General features: G+C 37.4%; 1 pseudogene; it reads right to left on the bottom strand.

Moving 5' to 3' along the window:
• Positions 1-7,728: 7,728 nt before the first annotated feature.
• LOC112472483 lies at positions 7,729-7,847 on the bottom strand (annotated as a pseudogene).
• Positions 7,848-13,760: the final 5,913 nt, after the last annotated feature.

The raw sequence follows: 13,760 nt of genomic DNA, 5'->3' as shown, positions 1-13,760 counted from the left end.
AACAAAGGTGCTGAGAAGGCTGTCAAGACATGAATTCAAGCAAAGAAAAACAAAATAAGGAAGGGACTAGGATGTACACACTGGGCAATCTGCTCCCACAGAGAAGACTGATACAAACCTGGTAGAAGTGAGGGCCGCCATGTACTTGCCACCATACATCTTTTCCCAAATAGCTGCTTCTTCCCCTCAAGAAATATTTATTGAGTGAGTGAGTGCATGAGTGATTGAGTGAGTAAATAAGTGCTGCTACTAGGATGAGATATCTTTCTTCAAAATTTAAGACCTCACCTGTAAAAATACCTGGCCACTGTAATAACAACTATATGTAGCATATGGTTTGTGCCAGAAGTAAATATCTCATATCTTTGAAATATAACTTGAGTAACAACCAAGAATTTTTTCTGAGATTAATGATAGAATGCGGATTCTTGACTAAGACTTGGTTATTTTGCATGCAGTAATAGATGACTTTTATTATCTAACTCCCCTCTCCCTCCAACTTCTCCCAATTCTCCCATTTCCAGTCCTCAATACCCCAGGGCATGTTATCTGCTCTGCAAAAACAGCAGGAGAAAGAAACTTTAAAGACAAGAATTTAATAGGTTTTTGGGGGAGTTCCCTTCCCCAACAGTCCCATTTCCCAGTTACCTGCTTTTTAAGCCTGCCTCTACAGTTAGCCATACCTACAGCTAAAAGCCTCACATTCAGAATCGTCAGTATTGCAACAGGAATAGCAGTGCATTTATTTCTCAACAATTGATATTTTCTTTTTTCCAATGTTTCCATTTTAATGGGAGTACACCCTGGTTCTTTTCAAGACACAAAGCAAGATCTTTGTGGAGTTATAAGGGATTAGAGCTAGAAAAGACATTAGAGATCATCTAACCTGCTTGTTTTACAGAAATGCCCAAGGCCGAAGATGACCCAAGCTAGTCAGTGCTGATGTAAAATGTAAAATTCCTAGAACACAGCTTGCAAATAACTGTCGCTCAAAAAGCATGAGCTCTATGTCTTCTTAGTACTTAGCCAAGTATAGCCCTCACTACATTTAGGAACTGAATATTGCACATTTTCTTTTTAAGACACTTGTGAGCAGCTGGCTTTATTTTTTAAAAAATTATTGGCAGGGCCAGACATTAGTCACAATGGTGGAGAAGGGAGTTCCACGGACACATCGCTCCACAGAAAAACCAGAACAATGAATAAAACTCTCCGAATCAACTTTGTCAGAACTCTGGAAAATCGTCAAAAGATTTACACCAACCAAGAGAACACTGAATCTAGAAAAAAGTGACTTAATCCACTGGGAGAGGTTTGTGGTATTTTAATTCAGCCTTGTCCCACCCACTTCCCCAGCATAGCTGTGGGTCTTCTAGATGGCAGTTCATGTGCCTGGTGTGAGTACGAGCACAGAGAGAGGAGAGTGGACCTTGTTCCCAAAGAATAGTGTTTGTCTGCTAAGATCTGTCTGGGAGTTCCCTGAAGGAACTGACACAACACAATTGCCTTTGTTTTGCCTAATTCAGAACTCTCTCTGGGCAGAAAAGCAGCTAAGTGAGGGCATTCTTTGAAAACTGTTGCAAGGCAAAAGAACACACTTAGGACTCTTTCTCTTGAAGATAGTCTATATATCTATCTATGTATATTTATACATAAATTATATATTATACTATATTTACTATAAATATATAAAGGTAATTTATATATGTTTAGACCGTGTTTATATCTTCATATACATATGAATACACACACGTGCGCACACACGCACACACGCACACATTTAAACCCTGAACTGCCAGATCGATTTACAGAGTGGGTGAATGAATTTGATCTTTCACTAGTGGCATATGAGTGTCCAGTATCTCGACCTTCCCACTAACATTTCACATTACTAGACTTCTTGCATTTTGGCAGTCTGATGGTTTTAAAGTCTTATCTCACTGTTTTAATTTGTACTTATCACTTTCTAATGATTTTGTACATCTCCTTATGCATGTGTTAGATATTTGGGTTTTGTTTCTGTAGATTTGCCTGTGTTTCCACTAGGTTTCCAAGAGATGACTTGGTGATATTTCTCATATATTCCAAGTATCAGCACCTCATCAGCATTAGACAGTATAAATGATTTCTCCTAATTTGCTATATGTTTCTTAACTGTTCACCAGGTCCTTCAGTGAAAACAAATCCTTACTTTTAATAAAGTCAAATTTTATCCAGGTCCTGGAGGTCTTCATCACTTTTCCTCACCATTTCTTCATATTAAGGTGTGTGCTTCCAGTGAGTCCTTTCCTACCTTCAATTTTCTTTAAGCTGCTTAAATTGAAGAGCCATGAGCTTGTATTATGTGAATTTGGTTTTATCACCCTGTGCATGGATTTCATAAAGAGGAGCATTCTACCAATTAGTATTGATGTTTTTGAATAGCTTCTCTAAGTTCTGCATAGAGCCCACTAACAAAGCTGGTAACTGAAGTGGATACCATGCAGTCATCAGGATTAGGTCTGCATAATCCTTCCAGATGTTTTCTAATAACATGGTGATATGCCTATAATTAGAGACTGATTTGTCTCTTTATTATCTATGTGCTTGAATCTTTGAAAAGTCAGTTTTAAATGGGAAAGGCTATAGGGATGGAATCTAAGAGTTATTCTTCATTGTCCTTAGCTGTATGAGGGACCGAGGTTTTATTTTGATTTAATTATGAGTATTCATTGGTCTTTTCAAACCATTAGGAGGCTTCTCCAGGACCCACAAGAAATGTGATTAATTGATAATAAGTCTGAAAGTCCTGGAGAATATGCCTTCAGGCATATTCTGAATTGTATGGATCATTTCTGTTTTTTCATGGTTCAGAAAAGTCCTTTATTATATCATATAAAGCAGATTGAGACCAATACTTTAAAATTACTTGTTGAGGAGAGGCAACTGAGGTCCTTCAACTTTCCTTCCTTGAAGTCCAAGAACCAGAGAAGTACAGCTAAGGTCCTTAGTAACTATAGGAACCTAGGGAGCCAGCAAAGTAGGAACAGGTTGGGGGAAGGATGGGTAGATACAAGGAGTGTCAGGATATGGACGAAAAGAAGACAGGAAGGAGTTTAGAGTTGCAGATGGATAAGGGGAGGGAAAGGAGGCAGGTATGAGTATGAGTGTCTTTGAGGCTGGAGTGGATGAGGGAGCAATGGTTGAGAATGACAGGTGGACCCTTGAGAGGTTAAAATAGCTTCAAGTAACTTAGATTGAGATTGTTAAATGGCCTGATTAAAGTGAGAAAAACCACAAATTCTTCATTCCAAGAAAAATGAGTAGACCATCATTTAGAGGGGGTTTTGGATACTTAGAATACAAGGGCCTCCTGTAGATGAACCAACATGGGGAGATACCAAGAACCCCAGAGAGAGGACATTGTAGCTCCAAACTATTCTTTGAGAAATGTTGACATTTTTGAAGATATCAGACTGCATTAGTGCCATAGTGATGAAGCATATAGTCAAGAGGTAGAGTGAGAATCACTCATGGGATTAGGCTAGTATTAAAGTTAAAAAAAAAAAAGAAAAGAAAAGAAAAGAAAGACCTCATAAAAGATCCAGGAGGATTCTCATTCAACAGAAAGAGTCAAGGATTGAATTCTAACTCAAAAAGAACCAAGAAGACTTCCATTCAGGAAAATTCTCACTCAGATAGAAAAGAGCCAGGAAATGTTTCTCTAAGTAGAAAGAGTCAAGGATTAAATGCTCACTCAGAAAGTGCTGAGATGCTGCCATGCAAAATAGTGTAACAGTTCCTCAAAATATTAAAAATAGAATTACCATCTAACCCAGCAATTCCACTTCTGAGCACATATCCAAAATAATTGAAAGCAAGGTTTCAGAGAGATATTTGTACATTCATATTCATAGCAGCATTATTTATAATAGCCAAGAGGTGGAAGAAACCCAAATGTTCATTGACAGATTAATGGATAAAGAAAATGTGGGCTATACATACAATGGAATATTATTAGCCTTGAAAAAAGATGGAAATTCTGACACCTTCTACCACATGTGTCAAGGATGAACCTTGAGGACATTATGCTAAGTGAAATAAGCCAATCACAAAAGGATAAATATTGTATGATTCCACCTATACGAGGTATCTAGAGTAGTCAAAATCATAGAAATAGAAAGTAGAAAGTTACCAGAGTCTGGCAGGGGAACTGTTGTTTAATTAGTCTTGAGTATCATTTTCTCCAAGATGAGAAAGTTCTGAAGGTTGGTTGCACAAATATGTGAATATACTTAACACTACTGAACTATCCACTTAAAATGGTTAAGATGGTAAATTTTATATTATGTAATTTTTACCACAATTTCTTTACATTTTTAGAAAGAGCCAAGATAACTTTTGTCCAGGAAGATTCTTGATCAAACAGAAAAGAATCAGGAAGAGCTGCATTCAGTAAAATCAAATTCCTTACTGTGTTACCACAAATGTCTGGATGACTGAATTAAGAGTTGTGACTTAACACTGTGTGTTATCATGTCCCTCCAAAATTCATATTTTGAAGTCCTAACCCCCAATACATCAGAATGTGACTATAGAGAGATAGGGACTTTAAAGAGGTAATTAAGGTAAGATAAAGTCATATGGTACACCCTAATCCAATAAGACTGGTATCCTTATAAAAAAAGATTTAGACACTGACACAACAGAGGAACAATCATGTGAGGACACAGTGAGGAGGTAACCATCTGTAAGCCTAGTTACAAGCTTCAGGAAAAACCAAACCTGTGGATACCTTGATTTTGAACTTCCCAGCTTCCATAATTGTGAAAAAATAAAGTTTTGTTGTTTAAGCCATCCAGTTCGTGGTATTTTTTTTTATGGCAGCTCTAGCAGACTAATACACGATGAATCTCAATTTCCTCAGCCAGGAAGGACATAAAGGATCTGAGAGGCCGGCATGAATATATAGCAAGAATATTTCTTTGAAGTCTTTTGTTCACAGTATTATACTTTTTTTTTCTTGTTGATTTGTCTTCTTGGTCCACACTGCACATTTTTCTTTTTTGCTGAGAGAGGTATCAGTTTCCAGCTGAAGAATCTATAATTAATGCTCTGGAAGACTTGTGAATTAGCAGCCAAGCCACCTCTCTTACATTTGCCAGAGCTTGGTAAACTTTTGGTTTTGATGGGTGGGAGGATTTGCAAACTGATATCCGATCCTAGTATGCAATCTGGCCTTACATGTAGCTTTGCAATCTGGATTTATATGTAGTTGTTACCATTCATTACTTTAAGACCATCATGTCTACTCTTCACTGTATAGACTTTTCTGAGAGCTAAGATTTATATAATATAAAAATAAGAGTACTGTGAGAACTTTGTCAATGGAGAAATGAAAACAAACTGACAAAATAACTGTCTACCAAATGCAAACCAAACTGGCAAAGATATTATTCTTTTATGGCAAAATTGCCTTACACCCAATTAGTTGCATGGCAAAATGCTTGCAGCAAAGATGTTTAAAGTGAAACTGCCTAGAACCCCAATTAACAACCTCTCTGTGGATGCCCCCTAACACTATTCTATTTGACAACCTCTTGACAAGAGGTGCCTGCAGAGTCCCATCCTCACTCACTGCTCTGTCCTCTTCTCCCTCATTTTCTCCTTTTCTCATTCCATTCTTACTTCACAATGGCTACCCTGACATCTTGGCTTTCATGTCCATGACCAGCCTTTCTTCTACTACCAGCAGCCCCTCTAAGACTAGCCCCATTTTATACTCCCATTTTTCCCACTCACGTTGATGGCCTTATCTCCTTTGCTTCGAAGGTATCCCTTGCCATGTAGCTTTGTTCGTTTTCTACTTATCTCCTCCACCAGTTAGTTGTCTTACCTTTGCCACTAGAGTCTTCTCTCCTGACTCACCCCGTCTCTCCCTTTTCTCATTCTCAAATATGGGCTTCTCTCACTCACCAGAGCATTTATAGCCTCTGGACCTGAATACTACTCCTCTCTTGCTTTATTTGTACCTCTGGGCACCTCTCCTTACAGCAGAGTGCTTTTTGCCCCAGATTCTACAGTTGTAATGGATTTTCACTTTACCTTCATGGCTTGTCTTTTCCCCTCTCCAGTGAAAGCACACTCAGATTCTTAGCCCTCTTTTCCTTCCCAGACTTCAATTTGTCTCTGAACTACATCTCCTCATCCGAAGGCATCCTCTCTTTATGTTCTCATAGAACATAAATATCTATGAACCTTGACTTAACCCATCAATCCCAGTGATTTATTGGTCTTATTCTCCCCCAATCAGCCATCTTTTCTGCACCATCAGCAGCAGCCTCTACTTTCGCTGTGACTCAATCCGAGTCAATCCTCCATGTTCCATAGAGGTCAGCCCGCCCCCTTTCAGACTCACCAAGGAAGAAAAGCACCCCCTCTGAACTCAGTTTTCATGCCTGGAAGAAGTTGGTGGAGATGGCTTTAGATATTCCTACCACAGTCAAAGCATTCTGGGAAAAAGTTAGGGAAAAGAACTCCATGTTCCTCCACCACAATCAAAAGGCATCCCAAGAGTTAATGAGCCAGAAAACTCAAAGAGAAGGAAAAGAGGAAGTTGTTGTTCTCAGTTTATATAGGATTCAGGAAAGGAAGGACTGATCCTCACCTCAAAGACTGTGGGCTTACTGAAATCCAGGAATATCAGCTCCTTCTTTAGGGAAAAAATGTTACCAAGGAATTTAGGGATTTTGGGGACCAAGGAGACCCTGGAAATAGTCAAGTACAAATAGGCCCTTGCTTCTCAACAACTATCAGGAGACTTTGTAGGAACTAGTGATCTGGGAAATTACCATGTGGTAGATAGGCATCTCTGTGGTCTAGGACTTTCAGTAGGCAAGGAATTTTTCACACTGCTAAACATGTTGATTGCCCAGATTCAGGATAGCCATGCTTTAAAGAGCAGCTTCCTGGTAACCATGGACACCAAGGCTAAGAACCAGCCCAGGCCTGTTTGTGTTGTCCCTGCCTCAGACAGATTGACTTCTGCATCTCTGAGTGTCATCCCAGAGTGGGGCCAGTGGAGATCTGGCAGCTTCCCAGGTGCTTGTTGTTGATAGGGAGGCCAGAGAGAGCAGCCTATGCCTGTGGGAGCATGTTAAACTTTAGGCTTCAAGAAAGAACCAGAAAAAAGAATGCAACCCCAACGACCAAGAGGACACTATGTGCCCCCAAACAGAAGGGCGTGTCAGAGATCAGAAAGGATTGGAGGACCCCCAAGCCAGAGGGAGAAAAACCAACCTGCCCAAGCCAGTGAATTATCTGAGATTTTGTAAGACCCTACCAGTCCTGTCACAGAACAGAATTATCTGAGATTTTGTAAGACCCTACCAGTCCTGCCACAGAACAGTGTCCTTCCAAAGGAAAATGGGAAAAAAACCATAATATGCTGTTTTCAGTGAGTTTGGTTCCAGAAAAAAGACAAGAGGCAGGAAAGCCCACTGCAAAAAGTTAAGTCAATACCAGCTTCTGTGCAAAAGTCCAAGTTCAGATGAAAGTGGAACTGACATGGGCTTTTGGGATCCTGAAGCTCAAGGGGCACATGTAATGTTGGGAGCTGAATATTGGAAAGAAATAGTCTTAGACAGAGTTTTCCAGCATTTGAATAAAGTCAGAACAAGGAGGAACTCCAGGTCCAGCTATCGTTTTTTCGTTTTTTGTTTTGGTTTGGTTTGGTTTGTTTGTTTTTAATACCTACAGCACTTGGTTTTCCTAGGTGGTCTCCCCCCCAAGTACTAACCAGGCCCAAATCTGCTTAGCTTCTGAGATCAGACGGGATCAGGCATGTTCAGGGTGGCCTAGGCATTGTTTTTAAATGGGAAATCCAGTGTCTACAAGGCCCCTTCCTATCTAGATCAAAAGAAAGAGACCAGTGCCACATATCGTGCAACCACCAAGCAGGCTCTGAGGATGGGAGTGGTTCTAGCAGGGTAAAGGGTGACAAAAACCCTGAGAGTCATCCTTGCAAAACTGAGATTTCAATGATCAAACAAAGGGGTAAAAGGTAAGTTCCCTGGAAACATACAAGAAACACAACTCTTGAACACAGTTGAGTCTGACTTCTGTTGTAAATGTTGCAAATGCAGAAAGTCAAGAGAGCAAGAGGTCAGAGAGTAAGGTGATACCCTTGGCTTAGTCCTTCAGTGTCAGTTGGACACGTCCCCATAACCTCCACAACTTTTGAAGGGTGTGCTTCCCTGGGCAGTCCAATATGGTCTTTTGCAAACTTCTTTGGCAAAAACTCAGGGAAGTTAAATAACAAGCCCAAGTTTGCCTAGCTGGTAAGGCCTGATGTCTTGAGCGTATAAGTCTGTCCTTTCATCCCTGTCCCCAGTTGAGATTATTTGCTGAATGCAAAGGTAAAAAATTTTGTTATTTGAAGTTCTAAGGCAAAGCCAAATCTTTGTAGAAAAACAAAATCAAGTCATATCAGTAGAAACTTATTCCAATTTACCAGTTTTAACACAATACCAATAGTCATATTTACTGTGCACCAATTAATGTAGTTTAAAACTGAAAAGATTTCACATATCGAATTAGAAGCACTTCTTTAAAGTAGGTAGTGGAAAAATCAAAGTGCAATAATTTAAAGAGTTGAACACTCCTGCCCTCTGCTGGCTAGAATTGACAGCAACCTGACTATCTCAGGTTAATTGTACTAACAGTAATTCTTGATACCTGTTCAAGTTTTCTAATAGAAGACAGACAGTTCTTCCTGTACTTTGACCGGGAAATTTCTTAGTTTATTTCCTTCAAAAGGTGTGCATACGCACGCACGCACGCACACACACACACACACACACACACACACACACACACACACACAGAATAGACAGAATACCTTGCATTTCTGCCGTCCCCTTCCCTCCCTCCACCTTATTGTATTGTAGTAGCCTTCTCAAGTGCTGATTTGTTTCATTGTATTGTAAGAAGATGAGGACAATGCTTTTTTGATTCAAAATATAATCACCAGCAAAAATAGTACCTAGTACATAGAAGGTGATCAGTAAACATTTATTGAGTGAATGAGTGGCAGCAAGAGAGAAAACTGGAGAGGGATTGAGAAAGAGAAGGAAGAGAGACAAAATCTATTCCTTCAAGGACTTTTCCCATCTTTTCGGAGAGATGTTTATTTCAGAAATACTAATATCACACTTAGTATGTTCTAGGTATAGGAAACAGGAACCCAGTCAAGTTGGCAAACATAAGTATTGACCTAAGCATTTAAAAAATATTCTTATATAGTGCCTATAATGATCCTATAAACACTATTATATTCATTTTACAGATAAGGAGACTCTAGCAGGAAGAGGTTAAATTAAGTTTCCCAAGGCTAAAGAGCTACTAAGTGGTGGGGCTGGGCTTTGAACCCAGGAAGTTTGACTCCACAGTTCACACTTTTAACAAGCATGGTCCCTCTTCAAAAGATGTGAAGGAGAGGGAAGAGCACAAGCAGAGAAGAAAAATAGGTGCAGGAGTATTGTATCAATCTTTCCATGTAAGTCACCTGCCTGCTGGGACATATTTACATCAAAGATGACATCGCTATAGCAAAGAACCAAATTAATCAATCCAGTGCTTCTCACATTCGATCACTAAATGGAAGCTAATTGCATAAGTGGGTAAAACTACATGGAATGGTAGAGGACCCAGAACAATCTTAGGGGAGAAATTTTTTAGTAGCTTTTTACCATAGCTTAAAAATTTATTAAATCTTTCCACTTTCAATGATGGATAAATCATCGAGACAGAAAATCAATAAAGAAACATTGGTCTTAAACTACACATCGCATCATATTAAACTAAAAGACATTTATTTTATATTTCATCCAACAGCAACAGAATACATATTCTTCACAAGTGCACATGGAAGAATGTCCAGGATAGATCATATGTTAGGCCACAAAACAAGTCAATACATTTAAAAAGATTGAAATTATATCAAATATCTTTTCTGACTACAGTGGTATATAACAAGAAATTAATTTTAAGTGGAAAACTGGAAAATTAACAAGTATGTAGAGATTAAACAACATGCTTCTGAACAACCAATGATCAAAGAAGAAATCAAAGGAAAAATAAAAAATACTTTGATAAATGAAAACAGAAACAGCATATTTAAACATAGAATGCAGCAAAAGTAGTTCTGAGAGGGAAGTTTATAGTGACAAATGCCTCCATTAAGAAAAGAAATATCTTTGGACGTGCTTCCATAGTGTAGTGGTTAGCACGTCTGCTTTACACACAGAAAGTCCTGGGTTCATTCCCCAGTGGAGCCACAGTCCATGGTCTACTGCCATGCCACCCTGAACAAGCCTAATGTCTGATCTTGGAAGCTAAGCAGGGTCGGGCCTGGTTAGTACTTGGATGGGAAACCACCTAGGTAGACCAGGTTCTGTAAGCATAAATAATAATAATAAATTTAAAAAAAAAAGAGAAAGATCTCAATAAGTAACCTACCTTTATACCTCAAGGAACAACAACAAAAAGAAAAAACTAAGCCCAAAGTTAGGACAAGGAAGAAAATAAAGATCAGAGCAGAAAAAAATGAAATAGAGACTAAAAAGACAAGAGAAAAGATCAATGAAACTAAGAGCTGGTTCTCTGAAAAGATAAAATTTACAAATCTTTATCTTAACTCACCAAGGAGCGGGGGGAAGAGAAGACTCAAATAACAAAATCAGAAATGAAAGAGGAGGTGTTACAACTGATACCATAGAAATACAAAGGATCATTAAGAGACTACTGTGAACAACTACATCAACAAATTAGAAAACCTTGAAGAAATGGATAAATACCTAGAAACATACAACATGCCAATACTGAATCAAGAAGAAATAGAAAATCTAAACAGACCAATTACTAGTAAGGAGACTGACTGAATTAGTATTCAATACAATGACAGAAGTCCTTCCATATCAGTAACAGTAGACAGAGAATGACAAGATGGATAAAAATACATGATCCAACTATATACTGTCTGCAAGAGACTCACTTGAGACCCAAGACACAAACAGGTTGAAAGTGAAAGGATGGAAAAAGATATTCCATGCAAATCATAATCAAAAGAGATCAGTGATGACTATACTAATGTTGGACAAAATAAGACTTTAAATCAAAAAAGGCTACAAGAGACGTAGATATTATATATTAATAAAGTTTCAATACAGTAAGACGATATAACAATTATAAAAATTTACACATGCAACGACAGACCATTAAAATATATGAAGCATACTATTTTGTAATAGATTTGTAGAACTTCTTCATTTTGCAAAATTGAAACTCTATGGCCATCAAGAAACAACTCATCAATTTTTGAACTAACTTTGCATTTCTGGGATAAACTCTACTTGGTCATGATGTACTATACTTTTTATAAATTGCTAGATTCCTATGCTAACATTTTTTGTGTGTATATATGAGGATTTCTGCATTTATGCTTACTGAATTTGACAGATTTTAGTATAAAGTTTATGCTGGCCTCATGAAACAAATTGGGGAGTGTTCCTTTCTTAATTTTTGAAACAGTTTGTATAAGATTATTATTTCATTCTTAAGTGTGTGATAGAATTTAACGGTGAAATTTCAAGGCTTTTTTGGGGGGGAGCGGGCAAAGTTTTTTTAAGTTTAGGTATAACTTACATATAATAAAATTAACTTTTTTTTTGGTTTACAGTACTGAGTTCTATGAAACTATGAAATTTTCATTTCTATCAGGTAAATACCTAGAAATGAGATTGCTGGGTTGTATGGTTAATGTATATTTAACTTTATAAGAAATTGCCAGACTGTTTTCCAAAGTGGCTATACCATTTTGTATTCCCACTAGTAATGTATGAGTTCCACTTCCTCACTAAAACTTGGTACTGATTATTTTGTTTTGATTTTAGCCATCCCAATAGATCTACCACAGAATGTCACCTAATTTGGAATAAGGTCATTGCAAATATAATTAGTTTAGATGAGGTCATGTTGGAGTAGGGTGAGTGCCTAATCTGGTATGGCTGGTGTTCTTATAAAGAGGGTTAATGGAGAAAGACACACATAGAGAGAATAACGTTAACATAAAGGCAGAGATTGGGGTGATGCAGATAAGGAACACCAAAGGTTGCTGCAAACCACCAGAATCTAGGAAAGGAGCACAGATCAGTCTTCCTCATAGAACCTTAGAAGCCTCAGCCCTGCTCACACACTGATCTCAGCCTTCTATCTTCCAGAACTGTAAGAAAGTAAATTTCTGTTGGTTAAATCACTCAGTTGTACTTTTTACAGCAGTTCCAGAAATCTGATATATCATCTGATCTACCAATTTCTATCTTTTAATTAGTATGTTTAGATTACTTACATTTAATGTAATTGTTGCTATTGTTGGGTTTAACTCTCCCTCTTTATTTATTCATTGGTTGTCTCCTCTGATTTTGATCCTTTCTCCCACCTTTCTGATTTCCTTTGCTATTATTTGAATACTTTTATATTCTGTCTTTACTGGCTTTTTGGCAGTGTCTTTTGGACTTTTTTTTTTTGTCTTAGTGGGCTGTGTATAAATTAAATTATACATACCTAATTTTCCTTATTATATCCAGGTTAATATTTTACCACTCAAGTGAAATGTGGAAGACTCACAATCATATAGGTTGCTTTACCCTCCCCTCTTTGTTATAGTTGTCATATGCATTACATCTGTATATATTGATATTTCTACCAAGCGGTGTTATAATTTTGAGAGGGGATTTATTCTATGTGACTTAAAAATGCTTAAAGGAAATTATTTAGGCTAAAGATTAAGTACCAGGCTAAAGATTAAGTACATTTAGAACTTGAAAAATGATGGATAAGCAATAGAAATTATAACGATCTGAACACATTTAATAGTTTAGTAAACTGTTTCTCCTCTTAAGCTCCCTAAAATATGAATGACTGATAAAAGCAAAAAATGATTGAGATGCAGTCTACTATGGGTCTCATACACACTACTATGAGTGTGTAAAGATTGCCAGTATTCTTTTAGAACCTATCTGCTGATGATGAATTCTTATAATTTTCTTTCATTTCAAAATCTTTATTTCACCTTTTTCTGATGGATATTTTTGCTGGACATAGAATCCTGAGTTAAAGCCATGAGCACTCATGTTCAGGTTTTTATGAATACATACATTTTCATTTCTCTAGAATAATTGTTAAGAATGATTGCTGGGTTGTATGACAAATGTACGTATAGTTTTTAAAGAAAATGCCAAATTATTTACCAGAGTGGCTTTACTATTCTATATTGCCAATAGCAATGTATGAGATCATTTTTTTTTCTATCGGTATTAGGATTTACAATTGTCACTACGTTTATGCTTTATCTTCTTTTAGTTTTAGCTTTATGCTCTGCATTTACATCTATGATTCACCTTGAGTTAGTTTTTGTATAAGGTTTGAGTTTTAGGTCTAGGCTTATTCTTTAGCTTATGAATATCCAATTGCTCCAGCACAACTGTTTAAGACTATCCTCTCTCCATTGTTTTGCAAATTTATCAAATACTGGTTGGCCATATTTGAGTGATGATGCTATTTTGAGGCTCTTCTGTTCCATTGATCTGTGTGTTTATCCCTCTGCCAATACCAGTCTTAATTACCATAGCTATATGTCTTGAAATCTGTTGTCTTTCTATGTGACTTAGTTATTATTTGTATGTCAAGTGGTTTTGGATTCTATCTTGGAAATTGTGACTGAT

This window comes from Pteropus alecto, unplaced genomic scaffold, assembly GCF_000325575.1.
Source record: "Pteropus alecto unplaced genomic scaffold, ASM32557v1 scaffold76, whole genome shotgun sequence".
Classification (NCBI taxonomy): domain Eukaryota; kingdom Metazoa; phylum Chordata; class Mammalia; order Chiroptera; family Pteropodidae; genus Pteropus; species Pteropus alecto.
Note: the sequence above shows the minus strand (reverse complement) of the source record. Positions and strands in the feature narration are given on the sequence as shown.